General features: G+C 45.9%; 1 pseudogene; it reads left to right on the top strand.

Annotated features, from left to right (window-relative positions):
- Positions 1-1,573: 1,573 nt before the first annotated feature.
- On the top strand, positions 1,574-2,243 carry LOC112828660 (large ribosomal subunit protein uL1 pseudogene; annotated as a pseudogene).
- The last annotated feature ends 14,137 nt before the right edge of the window (positions 2,244-16,380 follow it).

Raw genomic sequence — 16,380 nt, forward strand, 5'->3', positions numbered from 1 at the left:
GTTTAGGTTATGGCAGCCTGCAGCTGCCCAGCAGGCCTGCCCCAGGCTCTGCCCTGGTCACCAAAGCCGTCGGTCATGCACCTGGAGCTCAGCAAGCACAATTAGGTCCATGAACCTGTCTCTGGTCTTGCCCTTTCTGTCCCCCTCCCCCCAGCCTGGAGCAGACGGGAAACATGGCCCAGGTCAGAGAGCAGAAAGAAGCTGATAACCTTCTTCTTTTTTCATCCATCTTGCTCGGGGGATTGGGTCCTCTGTACAGCGACAGAGTAAACGTTAGCTGAGTTTGGGGTGATTACGTCTCATCAGCCTGGACCCTGCCATGATTTTTGAACAGGTGACACGATAGCTGGTTCTGCATCGAGGGTCTCCATTTGTGTGGTGTCAGCCATGCAGCCAGAGTGATATGCTTTCTGGTGGTTTCTCTAGATAGTCTAATTTCCGATTGGGAGAACAACCCTTGGTTGCTTAAGTCATTTTAATGAATGACAGAGTCTCTGATGTACCAGACAAACTTTGGAGACTTTAATACCACTTCCTTGCTCAAGCACCCTCTTTACCCAGCTCATTATAAAACAATAAGGATGCCACTTCAGAGATTTAGGCCCATCACACTGAATTTAAGAGAAACTTAAATCCCACCAGAATAGGGCTGCCTGGGTGGCTCAGTCGGTTGAGGGTCTGACTCTTGGTTTCCGCTCAGGTCGTGATTTCAGGGTCGTGAGCCTGAGCCCCACGTCAGGCCCTAAGCTCAGCGAGGAGTCTGCTGGAGATTCTCTCCCTCTCCCTCTGCCCCTTTCCCCTGCATTCTCTCTCTCAAATAAATAAATAAATCTTAAAAAAATATCCCATTGGAATAAAGAGTTAATACAATTCTTTTAGCAAAGCTTGGTCTGTGAAGGTGTCTCCCTTTGTGGGGCCTTTGTTTGGTCTGTGTGACTTCACCAGCCCACCCTGCTCCAGGTGAATCAGCCTTGTCACCAAACACCTCAGCCCACTGTACCTAGGCCAGAAGCTTCCAGGTGCTTCCTGTCACTCAGTGGGCACCTCATAGGACTGGGAAGAAGGACGTAATAGGAGGAGAGTGAAAAAACTGTGTGGTTAAGGTTAATTAATTGAATTTAAATAAAAAAAGAACAAAATGGATAAATAAACATGGTATAATTTAAATAATGCAATATTATATGCATTGATCACTTGCTACACAAAATAGAATGGAGGAAATTTAAAAACATAATATTATAAACAATACCGCAAATGTAGTATCACAAACATAAGAGACAAGATACAAAAATTACATATTGTTTGATTTAAATTTCATAAATCCTTAAAACTTACATACTACTCTATAATATTAGAAAACAGAATAATGGTTATCTTTGGAACTGAGTAGAGACAGGAAGGTGAATAAAAGGGATTCTCTTGTGATTCCTCTACAGTTATATTTCTTGACCTATATATTGGTTTTACATGTATGTTCAGTTTGTGAAAACTTATTTATCTGAACAGTAAGATTTGTAAACTTTTTTCTATATATTGAACACCAATAAAAAGTTAAAATAGCTTTTCCGGTTACTGCGGCGCGAAGAACCATGAGCAGAAAAGTCTCCCGCAACACCCTGTACGAGGCGGTGCGGGAAGTCCTGCACGGGAACCAGTGCAAGCGCCGGAAGTTTTTGGAGACGGTGGAGCTGCAGATCAGTCTGAAGAACTATGACCCTCAGAAGGACAAACGCTTCTTGGGCACCGTCAGGCTTAAGTCCACTCCCTGCCCCAAGTTCTCCATATGTGTTTTGGGGGATCAGCAGCACTGTGATGAGGCCAAGGCAGTGGATATTCCCCACATGGATATTGAGGTGCTGAAGAAACTCAACAAGAATAAGAAATTAGTCAAGAAGTTGGCCAAGAAGTATGATGCCTTTTTGGCTTCAGAATCTCTGATCAAGCAGATCCCACGGATACTGGGCCCAGGCCTGAATAAGGCTGGCAAGTTCCCTTCCTTGCTGACCCACAATGAAAACATGGTGGCCAAAGTGGATGAAGTGAAGTCCACCATCAAATTCCAGATGAAGAAGGTGCTGTGTCTAGCAGTGGCTGTTGGCCACGTGAAGATAACAGATGACGAGCTTGTGTACAACATCCACTTAGTGGTCAATTTCCTGGTGTCCTTCCTCAAGAAGAATTGGCAGAACATCCAGGCTTTATACATCAAGAGCACCACGGGCAAGCCCCAGTGCCTGTTCTAAGGCACAGTTCAATAAATCCTAGTGCTACCCTTAAAAAAAAAAAAAGTTAAAATATAAAGCAACCATTAACAACTGGGAAAATATTGCTTTTCCTAATATAGTGGGCATTTTCCTTAATATATAAAGTGTATCTATGAATATGTAAGAAAAAACCCACCATCATCATCTTTTTGTTATCACCAATGACATGAGCAGAGTTCATAAAGAAGGAAATAAAAATGTCTCAAAAAACCTCAATAAAAGATATTTGAAGCCTAGTAGGTATTTGCCACTTTCCCTCAAGACTGGAATAGATTTGGATGAATATCAGCAAGTTAAAATATCACAATTTTGGAGAATATGAATTCGGTTTTATAAACTGCATGTCAAAGTTGGAGAACGAAGCATTCCACTGATAACTTGTTTCAACTTCTCCCTTTTATTTTCTTTACCCTTTCCCACCTCACTGAACCCCTTGGTGGCTCCTGGACAGGTTGGTAGACAGAGCAAACACGGGCCTCCTGGAACAGAGGTCTGGGTGGGGATACAGGGTGCCGAAAAAAGCCTAAGGGAAGAGTTTCTGTTGTCTGGAGATATCACATCTTTTCTATCCTTGTTATAGAGACATCTGTGGCTGCCCAGCACCCCAAACTTCTGGGACAAGAATCCCACACCCCCCTCCCCACACTCATGGGGGAACTGTCTGCCCTCCTCCCACCCTGTAGGTTTTTAGTGGGGGGCCGCCAGGCTCACATTCCATCCTGCTGTGTTGGTTGGTTTGGGGGTTTCTGACACTCACTACTGGTGTCCCATTAACTACAGGAAGAACAAGCAGCCGAACATGGTCAAACACACAGAAGGCTCATTAAGTCCAAGTTACACTATGTTACAGGCTATGTTAGGCCTGTGGAGATGCACCAAAAATGCCTTCAAAATGGAGGAAATGGAGCTGAAACTTGACATTTATTGTGAACAAAATGGAATTGGAAACACCTATTAAGGCAAATGGTTAAAAGCTGTGGCAAGTAGACAGCTTTGTTAGCACACATGACTAGTCTAGCCTAGAAAAGGGACTGAGATGATCCCTTCAGGCAAAGATTTTCCCGTTGGAGGATCCAACGTACTGGCTAGATTCCGTGCTAAGCACAAGTCACGCTCTAGATGGACAAACATCTCTCGCTGATTGACTCGTGGAGACTATCCCCATGCTTGGCTGGGTCCTAGTGGGGACGCGCTCATTGTCCCACTGCTCAGCTTGTCTGCCTGGTAATACCACACACATCTCGGTTCTTAGGCTGCTGTTAGGGTCTTGGATCATGAGTACCCAAGTATACAGAAGTGGCTGCAAGGGAAACCGCTGTTCCCATTAGCAGAAGCGAACCCAGATCCTCGTCAGTTGGCAATGGAGGGAGAATGTTCTGTGAGGTGGGGCAGTTAGCTTTTGCAACTTTTAGATTCCTGATGAATCTTTCAGATCACCAGAGCCTCTGTTGCACTGGGCTCTGGGGCTGGCTCCGGTGTGGACACGTGACCATTCCGCAGTGATACTCACACCAAGCTGTAAACGTCTTTTTTTCTGAAGGCTTATTGCTTATAGAGGGAAACTAAACATGACGGTTACATACATCTAGAAAACTTGGTAGAATTCAATCACCTTCAATTTATTGGAGTCTATTTTAAAGATTTTTATTTGTATTGAGATGTAACATTCAGTAAGTAAACAAATATTAAGTGTATGGCTTGATGAATGTTTACAAATATATCTACTTATAAAACTCCCAATAAGATCGAGAACATTTCCAGCATCCCAGAAGGCTCACCCCCAAGATAAACACTCTTGTGATCACCTTCAATGTGTATATTAGTTTCACCTGTTCTTGACCTTCATCTAAGTGGAATGGAAAGGGAGGGACCCTTTTGTGTCTGAACACTGTGTCTTTAGTGCCCTGTCTAGCTAGCCCTCCATCCTGGAAGATTATCTTTTCATTCATTAGTTGAAATACCCTCAGTAGATAATTAAAAATTCTTTGATATCCAAACCAAGACATGCCCAGAAGAAAGCAAGCATTTTTCTTCTGTGGCTTCCCACCTTCTCTCTGGATCACTAGCAGAGAGAGTGTCTATCTTCTTTTCCCAGGTGCTTACTCTCTCCCTCCCCCCGAATGACAACCACATTCCAACGCAGCATAGTAAATTCAACCCCTGCACATTTCTGATTGTTGCAAGATTGTTTTGTTACGAGGGTTTTAGAATGTATTTATTGTAGTCCATTCTCTTTTCAGATGAGAAAACATTGGTTTAGCATCACCCACGAATGGAGTTGATCACAGTATGTGATAGGATTTGAAAGCCAAAGAAAAAGGACCCCCAAAGTATGTATCTTCTGGAGCCTGACCTACTCCAGGTTTTTTTTTTTTTTCCAATCTGTGTTTCTTTTGGGTTAAGACAAAAACTCTCTTTTATTATGTAAATATTATCTGCGGTGAATATCTAAGTCAATTTTCTATTGCTTACAATGCTGCGGGCAATAGAAATTATCCTATTATTTAGCTAGTAATTAAACGAGTTCCTGAGAGGAGGACATCAGATTGAGGTGAAGAGATCATTGATGACTGCATAAAACTTGGCTGATTTTGGCAGCCAAGAGACATAAGAGAGCACAGAGTGAGGAGAGAATCACAGGTATGGAAGGTGTGGTGTAGCAATCATTCTCGCCTCTGTTTCCCCTCCTTCTGCAGTTGGTGGTGATGGCAGAGAGGACCCGGGCCACGATTTGAGAATGATGGAAGAACAAGATGGAAGGATTCTGAGTTCACCAACCTCTTTGAACCTTCATACTAGCCCCAGAACCTTTTTCTTCTGGGCTTTGTCTACATAAGAAAAAAAAATCTTCTATCTTGTTTAAGTCAGTTATTTTTGGTTTTGTGTTATTTGCAGCAGCAAAATCTATTCCTAATTTTTACAATGGCTTGTTATTTATTTATTTATTTTTAAATATTTTATTTATTTATTTGACAGAGAGAGAGTGAGAGCAAGAACACAAGCAGGGGGAGTGGGAGAGGGAGAAGCAGACTCCCCACTGGGCAGGGAGCCCGATGTGGGACTCGATCCCAGGACCCTGGGATCATGACCTGAGCCGAAGGCAGACGCCCAATGACTGAGCCCCCCAGGCGCCTGCAATGGCTTGTTATTTAAAAAAAATTTTAAATCACTTTAAAGATACTTACTTTATGGGCTCTTCCTGATTGTATTGCTATCTTGGGTTCTTGGGGACTAATTCTCTAGCTTCTTGAGTCTGCTGACTTGTGTTTATGATAAAATTCTTACATGTGTATTTGTACTTTTGATTGGTTTGAATTGTGAGTGTTTTTTCAAAAAGGTTTACATTTGCTCCTATTCTTTACATCTAGCTCATCTCCAACTGTTCTGGTTACCATTGCTGCATAACTAACCACCTCTAGTCCTAGTGGTACTGAGACAAGCACCATTTATAATGCTTATGGCTTCTGTTGGACACGAATTCAAAATGGGCAGAGCAGAGATGGGTGGTCTCTCCTCCGCAATATCTGGGACCTCAGCTGAGAAGAACCAAAGGCTGGGTGCTGAATCATCTGAAGGCTTGTTAATCATGTGTCTCGTGGTTGCTCTGGCTGTCAGCTGGGACCTCAGCTGGAACTGTTGGCTAGAATGCCTGCATATGGCCTCCGCAAGTAGAAGCTTAGGCTCACGGCATGGTGCCTGAACATCAGTGAACATCCTGAAGAGAACCAGGAAAAAGCTGGCTCAAAGAGTAGTGGTCATAATAAAAACAGCAGTGGCTTCCAGGGACTGTGGGAGACAGGGATGAATAGGGAGAGCACAGAGGGTTTCTGGGGTGGTGAATAGTACCTTTATAGTATTTTTAGGGCATATAGTATCTGTATAGATACTATAATGATGGATATGTGTCATCCATTTGTCCAACCCATAGAATGTACAACACCAAGTGTGAACCCTAATGTGAACTGTGGTGTTGGGGCACATATGATATGTTAGTGTAGGTTCACTGATGGTAAGGACTCTGGTGGGAGACAATCATAATGGGGAGGCTATGTGTGTGTGTGAAGGCAGTGGGCACACTGGACATCTCTGTAACCTCCTCTCAATTTTTCTGTGAACTTAAAACTGCTCTAATAAAGTCTATTTAGGGGCACCTGGGTGGCTTAGTCAGTTAAGCGTCTGACTGTTGATTTTGGCTCAGGTCATGATCTCAGGGTCATGAAATCGAGCCCTGCACTGGGCTCCGAACTGGGTGTGGAACCTGCTTGGGATTCTCTCTCCCTCTGCCCCTCCCCCCGCCCCCCTCCCTTGGTCATGTGCACACTTTCTCTTTCTCTCTCAAAAAAAAAATCTAAAAAATTACTATCTTGCCTTTTATGACCTGGCCTTGAAAGTCATGGCATCCCTTCTGTCCTAGTTCCAACCAATCCAGATTTAAGGAGGAGGGAATGTGAACTCCACCTTTTGATAGGAGGCATGCCAAAGCCATACTGGGAGAAAAGAATGTGACATGGGAAATGTTCTTGTGGCCATTGTTGAAAAAACCTATCTGCCATAGTAGTCCAGTCTTGATTTTAATGTTACTTTTGCAACTTGGGGTTTGCTTGTTCCCAAATGTTGAGCCAGTGCTAAGTCCAGAGTCTCAGATCCAAGGTTTTAGACTAACTGACCCTAAATCCAATGTCTCAGTTCAAAGTTTTAAAACTATGAAAGGAGAACTTTTCTCCCACTCAGAGCCCAGACAAAGATGGATAATCTTCCACGTAATTCTTCCAATGCCAGTTGGTGGACTTTCCCAAGTTTACTCTTTTATGGACAATGTCACCTTTTGAAGGTCAGGGTTCTTATAACTGCCTCTGTTTTATTTTTTTAGGCCTCTTTCTCCCACACTGGATGAAGCTCCCCCAGAACGGTGGCTATATCTCCATCTTTGTATTTCTAACAATAAACACAAACACCCGTTCTGTGGTAGAGGCTCAACTAGTGTTTCCGAATGGAAGTGAAATTCTTTCTTCTGTTTTGACCTCATGCTTCTGTCCTTTATTAAGTATCCATTCATTCCTGCTAACTTCATTATTTTATCTTGGAATTTAAAAAGTTATTTGTCGTTTAACAACTCCCGACATTCCTGGAGCTAAAGGCCTGCAGATATCCAATAAATTAATAATGTTATGAGTTTAGCATTTATACGATTCTGTATATTTGCAAAGCAGCAAGCATAAATATTTCAGTGCAATGCACTTAAAAGGTAGCAGGGTAGAAAAGCATCTCCCTAGTTCTGTGCTCCTGTGGGGTGATGTTTCTATTTCTGCTCGACCCACATTCAAAAGAAAAGACAAATTCCATACCTCCTCCCTTCAGTGCCTATGAAGGTCTGCGTCTTTGTTAAGGACCTGGATGTGGCAGCGGGTAAAACCCTGAGTCTCGGTGGTTTTATACAACAAGACTGTAGCGATCACTCATGTAACCCTCCCACATGGCTTCCTGGCGAGAAGAAGCCATTTTGCTTCATGAGAGGTGTAGATACAGAGAGGAGTGTTAAATGCGGGTCATTTTTGTACTCACTCTTACTGCAGAGTCTTCCACGTCAAGAGATTTAGGAACAAGGAACGTCCAACACCTTGGCATTTTGCCACTGAGGCTTCATCTCTTGCTCTTGGGATACTATCTTCTCTGTTCCAAGGAAGGGCTTTGCTCTCAACAGCATGGCAGCTACTTCCGACTGCAGGTTTTCATAGGACATGGCTAAAATGATGATAAGATGTTAACTCTGCTTAAAAAAATAAAGTCCTGGAAATGAAAAGAATGGGGCTCACACTGTGGCAATTCAGGTGCTTAGAGGTGGCTTGTGACACCTCTGCTTGCAGGCCCTTAAACCCTATGACAGAGATGGCTGGCGTTCTTGTCAGGCTCCTCGGGACTGGGCAAGAGTTATGTCATCTTGATGCATCCGAGTGACAACCATAATCGGCTCCCCTAGAGACATCTGGCCCTCTCTCTTGTAGCAACTAGAATCTATTAACAGTTCAATCTTGATAATTTAACCCCAATCCATTACAAATGCCCTGTGTTACTGGGAAGAATATTATTTATTTGCCAATTCATTGGCTTGTGGACTTCAGATGCACCTTAATTGGCATGAACCCAACAGAGGATTGGGGCTTTTTGATCTTGAATTGAGGACAGCTTCAGGGCCAGGCCTGGGACAGGGTTCAGTTGAACAAAACACAGTGAGCCAACCCCCCAAAAGACCACCAGGAAAACTTGCTGACAAAGCAAAATTGAGTTTATTACTTATGGCAGTAAAGGAGTACACACCACCTTGACAGAGTCTTAATGGTCTCAGAAGAGAAAGATCAAGGATGGATGTTTATAGAATTTGAGGGTCTGATTTACAGTGGGCGTTTCAATGATGATATCTGGGACTGGACAAAGCCCATGATATAACAGTTTAAGTTTGGCAGCAACAGTGACATGAGGCTTTTGAAGCAGGTCTTGATGAATAAATAGTTTAATAAGCAAGTTTGTCTAGTTGCTAGTTGTCTAGTTGCCTCAGAAAGGGACTATTTGAATGATGTGTTATTCAGATGTATGGATTTTTAGGACATTTCTGTGTTTTTTTTTTAATATTTTATTTATTCATTTGAGAGAGAGAGAGAGAGAGAGAGAGCACGAGCAGTGGGAGCAGCAGAGGGAGAGGGAGAAGCAGGCTCTTCACTGAGCAGCGAGCCCGATGTGGGGCTTGATCCCAGAACCCTGGGATCATGACCTGAGCTGAAGGCAGATGCTTAACCAACTGAGCCACCCGGGCGCCCTAGGACATTTCTGAAGCAAACAGTAATGTAATTTGCTACTTCATCTTCCTGGGAAAGAATATCCTGGAATAGTAAAGTCAGGTGAGTGTGGACAGTCTTAGGTCTTCATCCTCTCATGCTGTGGGGTTGTAGGCAGGTTGTTCTCACGGTACATCACAGACATTGAATATCGACTCTGTGCCAAATCAGGGGCATCTGAATGGAAGAAGGACTGAACAAATGGATCTGGTAGCACTGGTCAACAACAGAAGACATCTCTTTAGGTAAGCTGTACAAAATTCTAAAGTAGATACAGACTAAAAGGAAAGGAAGGTGAAATACCTACAAATACCTCTGATTTCAACTAAACGCAGTACGGTGCACTAAATGCTCACTGAGCACTGGCCCTGCCAGGCATGGGTGCTGGTGACCCTGAGCTGAAATAAACCCGATTCCCGTTCACATGGAGGGAGACAGGTGCACTGTGAACAGGCCGGGCATACCCTGCAGTGGTGCTGTGCACAACGTGGTGAGCATGGAGGCCGCGGCGATGACTTCTGGGGCAGATCTGGAAACCTTCATCCACACAGGAGCTGATTCTGTGTCTGATGGTAAGATTCATCCCTATTTCTCTAGCCACTAGATGGACATCTTAGCCTGGATATCAACCATCATGCCAGTCATACATTCTTATCTTTGGAGAAGCTGAGAGTGTGTCCCAAGGAGCAAAGCCTTGCCCAAGGGCAGACTGGACTCCTCAAGGAATCTCTGAGAAGGGAACAGAACTTCTAACAGCAGGACCAGAGGAGTTAGAAAGGGAATGAGATCTGGGCCAGTGCTGTCCCTGAGCAATCCTTTAAGGACTTAACTGCAGCAAGAACCCAATCAGGTAATCTATGTGAAATGGTCTGTGATCAACAGACATTTTTTCACTTATTCTATTTACTACCTTAGATTGTTATTCACCCCTTAATGAGTACACCATGTCTCTTGGACTGCTCTGTAATCTCTTTCTAGATAGGGATCATGTCTCTTTGTGTTTCAAGTGGCCCATCAGCATGCCTTGCTCATAGAAAGTTTAAACACTTGGGGCCTCTGGATCCAGCTGGAAAGGCACTTCTTGGTAGGAGAACCCTCTGCTGGAGAACCAGGCACTTTCCCCAGATTTGCTGTCTGCCAGTGAGCTTCGTGTCATTGGGCAGTTGCTCTAGCCTCAGTGCCATGGGGCTTTGGGATGGTCCCAGCTCTCCTCAGCTGCCAGGCTTTGGGCTATGTGAGCCAGCTGCTCATTTGGCTGAGGCTCTTCCATGATCCAGGATGGATCCTCTTAGCACGGGGCAAAGGGTCAACTTAATATATGGCACTCCAGTGTTCCAAAGGAAAGACAGCCCTGGTCCCCTGCTCCCAAGTGGGATCTATGTAGGCAAATTCAAGACTGAAGCCAAGGCAGGTATCCAGCAAATGGGTCCAGAGACTGCATGGGCAAGATTCTAAGGGGAATATAACAGGGGCTGGTAGTTGGATAACGAGAGGAAAAGAGCTATGTGAATCTAGGGTGACTGATAAGGTGAAATTGGGCTTGACTATATTTCACACCTTTAATTCCTGAGCCTGTGAGAAAGGGCAGGGTAGAGTTACCTTTTGTGCAACCTTAATGCTGAATATTCTCATATTTAGCCATGCCCTATGGGAATGCCAGAGTTGGCTATGGTCACACCATCTATTTTCTTCCCCCTCTGCTGCCCACTCCCCCCTTTTAAAAGGTCTTTGGGATTCCTGTATCTCTGGTCTCTGAGGAAAGAGCACTGGTCATATACATCATAGCTCCCTTATTTCTAAATTATCTCTAACATGAAGCAGAATAAAACTGAGATTCTCCACAGCCCCTGAAGTCACTACCTGAACCTTCCCTGTCGGCGTGCATTACTGACCCCTGTCGCAAGCACTTGGCACACATCAGCTTTTGTGATCCAAAATAGGCTCTCACAACTTGTAAAAAGTTAGTATTTTTGAGAGAAAAAGGTATTTGACTTGGAAAGACCAAAACAACCAGGGCATCACCGTCTGTGTAATAAAGAGGAGACAGGAAAGCCAGGTGAGGACACAGATTTAGAGCAGACTAGTGCTCTCAGGTTGAATGAATGTTGGCTGGGGAGAAAAGAGCCACGGTGGGAATCTCTGAGAGCCAGCACATACTGGCCCTCACCTAGCGCTGAAACTCTGAGGAGGGGTTTTTAGAACTCCCCAAATAAGTTCTAGGAAATAGGAACCTGATTAGCATGTGAGCCAGTGAACTACTCTCCCTGAGATGGCATCAGGTGTCCTTGGTCCTGACCGTCCTGCAGGAGGCTGGCAAAGGGCCTGGTAAACCCACCCCCTTTGCGGATGAAATCGCTGAAATCACGCTCTTCACTCAGTGTGGGTGAATCACATAGCTCTGGACTCCTTCACCCCCCGGGGGAGCTGAAAACCTTGAAGCAGTGTTGGTAATATCTTACATTTAACCCCTCTGCCTCCCCTGTTCCTCCTGACCCAAGCCAGGCTCTTTGCGCTCTCTTTCCCAGGAATCTGGCATTAGTCTTCAGATTCCAGTTCAATTTCAGCTAGTCTACAATGGAAGAGCGATGACCCAAGTTGCTGAGGTGGGGCCACCTTCCGCCCTTGGGTCCTCCATTCGCCCTCTCTCCCCTGCTGTTGGCGAGGCAGAGAAATCCAGGCAGTTGGGAGAGAAGCAGAGGAACAGAGCGAGGATGAGATAGGAGATGGAGTGCTAGGAAACCCAAGGCTGTCAAAGGAATTTCCTGTTTTTCCAGCAATACTCCGTCTCCCAGCCTCTGAGAGGTAGGAGCCTAACTTCAGGAAGTGCCAGTTTGCAAACCCAGATGGGAGTGTCACACAGACCCCCAGACGGGGGTGTCACACGGACCAACCCCCTCCCCCTTTCATCATTTTTCCTTCCCCAACTCTACTCCCGCATTCCCTCAGACACCCAGTTACCTCTGTGCAAGCTGAAGTGGAGTTCAGTTCATGCCAGACTCTTCCCTCTTCCTGATTCAATCCGTCCTGACTACTTTAACTAGCATCTGCCTCTGTTCACCTTTGACAACAGTCTCTGTGGGTGTCGCCAAAGACTGTTTTGGCATTTTCAGCAGCAGTGCCAGGTCACCTGCGGGTAGCAACCCATATCCGCTGCTATCGAGCCAAGTTTGCACATCCTTTATTTGTGTGATCAAATTTGTGAAACAAAAAGCTATTTGCAGGCTTTAGTCTCATCTCTTAGAAGTCTGTTGAATTTTCGCCTGTTGAACGATTTTTGAATGAAATTCTGCCGCCTAGCACATTATCAATCTTCCCCAGCCTACGCAGTATGAAATTTGATCAGCACATCTCAGAGTCTTCTTGCCATGTATTAACAGAAATATTCATAGGACACAGACCGTGGGCATTGTAACTACCAGAAACCACTTTCTTGGATAAGAGACAATTTCTGTCTTTACTCTCAGTTCACTAGAAAACATAATTAAACCTTCCCGACCCCCATCCTTCTGATTAAGTGAAGTTCATAGCATTATTACTAAAGGTTCGAGGAAATCTTGTGTGAGTGTTCTCCATTTTTTCCCATACAGAATACACATCAGGTGCTCCTGGGGCTTTGGACTTGCAGGCGGACCACAAACAACCATCAGACATATGTTTAGTTAAATTAGCTTTAGCTTCTTTCCTTGAGTGCTTGTTTGTAGTTGGGTCACGGGGTCCTGTCCAGCCTTTCCTAGAAACCACGCACATCACCTTAATGGCTGGTGTCTCCTGGAGATTTCTGGGCACGGATTTAATTAAGATTGTGTTCTCTCCCTCAGTAGTCTTGGTTTTAGTGCTCAAACTTTCTGTAGGGGCTTGCGGAGCCCAAATATCACACTGCTAATGTTTCCCTCTCTCCTCTGCCTTTATCCGTTTATTCACCAATGGCGGAGGGGCGTGGGATTCAGGCGGAAAAAATCACCGAGGCCAGTTGGAAAAGTCTGTGGGTGAGAGTGGCTCAGTTGGTTAAGCGTCTGCCTTCAGCTCAGGTCATGATCCCAGGGTCCTGGGATCGAGCCCTCTGTCGGGCTCCCTGCTCAGCGGAGAGCCTGCTCCTCCCTCTCCCTCTGTCTGCCGCTCCCCCTGCTTGTGCTCTCTCTCTCTGTCAAATAAATAAAATAAAATCTTAAAAAAAGTCACAGTATTAAAAAAAAAAGGAAAGGTCTCCGGGGAGTGGGAGAGTGGTGGCCACAACGACTTTGCCCTGGTGAGGACTTGGGGGGCAGGCTTGGGTTTTCTGCCTCTGGATATGTATGGTCAGCCTCCTGAAATCAGTCGTGACCCAGAACTCTGCACAATCCCTCACCCCTGTCTCCATGCAGCATTGGGCTCGGGAGCCTGCCAGGCCTCACTTGGGACCACCACGGGCTGTGAGGGTCTTGGGATCCCAATCTCCAGCGGCCCCTGCCTCTTTCCCGCTGCAACCTCGAGGTCTGACACTAGGTGGCAGCAAAGCGCCGACCCTATTGCGCCCCGCAGTCCTCTGCCGCAGAGCTTAAGAAAAAAAAAAGTGTTATTGCAGATTTTCCTTTTAGAGAGAGACCTACCCATGCAAGATGAGCAGCTCTAAAGACAGCAATAGCCATAAGTGAAACGTTGTCAGGACAAAAGCTGCCTTCTGAATAGGATAGGCAAACGGAACAAACAAGACCCCAAACAGGCCATTGTTTATGAAACACCTCTGAGGACCATACAATACAATTTTGGTCCTGATGCACCGGAGCTGACCATTTGATACTGGAGGTTGCAAGGAGGCAGAACTTGTGATTTTCTGAGGCCCTTTCTTCTGGCAGCTTGGCAGTTAAATGTGAAAGTTTCATGATAATTAGTCGGCTGTAGAGGAGGTCGTTCTGCATGCTTTAGTGATGTCCGCCTTCTGATCCATGACCGCAGGCCCTGCAGTATTAATGGGCATCTTGTAGATAATATATGGACCCCAGACAGATGTCAAGATGGGTTTTCTAGTTGACAAGGATTAGCTCAGGAGGAAGAATCCATCTACTCCTAAGGCAGAGCCTTCAGAGAGTAGATGATTGACCCCATCGCATCAAGCTGCATCCCAGAGGAAGGAAAAGGACCAAAGGGGGGTGCGCAGGGGTGTGTGTGAAAACAAGTGCTCTGCTAGGGCCCAGAACACCTGAGTTCTGTCTCCCAAAGGCCAAACGGTTCTTAGAATTTAGTAAACCCACCCCCTTCATCCCTGCTCCCCACTCTCACACGTACTACTACTACTTCAACAGGATTTTTTTAAGGAGCCAGCCTATTTCCTTTCTTTAAGATTCTATTTATTTGAAAAAGAGAGACCAAGCATGCAGAAAGGCAGAGCAGGAGGGAGAGGAAGAGGGAAAGAATCCCAAGCCGACTCTGTGCTGAGCATGGAGCTGGATGTGGGGCTCGATCCTGCCACACTGAGACCATGACCGTGACCCAAGCTGAAACCAAGAGTCCACCGCTCAACCGACTGAGCCACCCGGGCGCCCCAAGAAGCCAGCCTGTTTCAGCTGAGCCTATTGCACTTGAAGAAACAATCTTCTTGCTGAGGACCAGTTTTGCAGCTTGCCTGAAAGCTATTTATGTGCTACCAAAGGCTGTGGAGAGGAAGCTAGGGTGGGTGCGAGCAGGAGAGCCCCTGTCAGACGTCTCTTCTTCTTCTCATTTGTCATCATCTAAGCAGCCTTCCATTCCAAGGGCAGCGGAGAGCTGTAGGTTTACCGAGGATTAGAAACCCGATTTTGCAATCCGTGTGGCCGGGTTGACTTTCTCATCTTGCGAGGTCTCCCTGTGACTTCAGTGAAATGGAGAACATGACCCGTGTACCCCGTGTGTTCTCCTAAGAGCCGGGGTGATGGATGAGATACATCCACTTGCTGTGCTGGGTCAGTGGACCACTTCACCCACATAAGTGCATTTTAGGTTCATCTTATATTTATATGTTGCCTGAAATCCCTCCTTCTTCAGAAAGCCTTCTTGGCTTAATGAATGAGACTTGGAAGCCCATACATTCAAATTCTACAATTCTATTTTCACGTATTACCTCACCAAAATTAATTCTTTGCTTATAATGTAAAGCATTTCCTGATAGATCTGTGTATGAATGCTAGGTTTGCTCATAATTTGCATTTTTTCTGTGTCTCCAGAATTACTCCGCTGTGTCTCAGATTTCCATTTGCCAGAGTGCATGCAAATGAGGAGGTGGACAAGAAGAATATCAAGGAAATCCACGTATAAAATATAGCATGCAAAAATACGGCCATGGTGCTTTATAACTTACAAAGAGATGTCAGGTATTTTTATCTAACTTGACCTTTGCAAAGACTATTATCCACATGTTTTAACTGGGAAATGGAGGCTCAGAAAGATATAGTAGGGTACTGGTACAGGATACTCATCTGTTCAAGATCTATGTCTGCCCCGAGCTGCACAGCATAATCTGCTGAAGGGGGGCATGTGCACAGCACCTCAGGGAAGACAGGGACCTGGGACACAGCAAGGGGCAGGAGAGGTGGCTCACAGGATTGGCCTCTTGGGTGAACAAGGCATCAGCATAATGCCAAGCCCCAACCTACCCTGATGGCAGAGCTGGAGGGAAGAGGGAACGCTACTGTCTTCCCAGGGCAGAACAGGTCAGTCTTCAGGAAAAGACCGCTGGGAGCCGTGGTTGCTAGGTCCTCATCAGGTATCAAGTTCAAATGGGGACTGACTATCACCAATTTGCAGCTACCCCCCTAATGGCACTTCTGGGCTGGTGGCTCCCTCCATGAATGAGGCCGTGCAGGCGGGGATGGGTACTAACTCCACGGGCCTGGAGGGCTCCAGCTGTCCAAGGCCTTGCTGAGGGGTGCCTCCTGGTCCTGTTCATATAGTTCAGTGGCTCCAGGAACAGGGAACAGGGCAAGAGGTTCAAGAGAGGCCAGGTCACAGTGTCTTTTGGAGGAACATGTCATTTGCCTCGTTGCAAGCCATAATCTACTCAATAGAGAACATTTTCCCAGGCAGGTCTGGAGGAAATTCAGGTGCAATGCCGGGGGTGGGGGTGGGGTGGTGGTGGGAGGGCTGGTCTGAGTATCTTCCTATGACTCAGGGTAGCTCTAGTTGCTGGAGAAGCTCCAGGCCCCACCGGGCAGCAAGTCCCAAGAGGCAGCTGTCGCCTCAAAAGAGATGTGTGTGGTGGGGGGCCTCCTTCCCCTCAGGAGCCTCTGCAGGTGGCTCAGGACCAGCCCACGCTCCACAGACCTGGAGGGTCCCGG

Source organism: Callorhinus ursinus, unplaced genomic scaffold, assembly GCF_003265705.2.
Source record: "Callorhinus ursinus isolate GAN/ISIS: 27379988/994484 unplaced genomic scaffold, GSC_fseal_2.0 scaffold13, whole genome shotgun sequence".
NCBI classification, from domain to species: domain Eukaryota; kingdom Metazoa; phylum Chordata; class Mammalia; order Carnivora; family Otariidae; genus Callorhinus; species Callorhinus ursinus.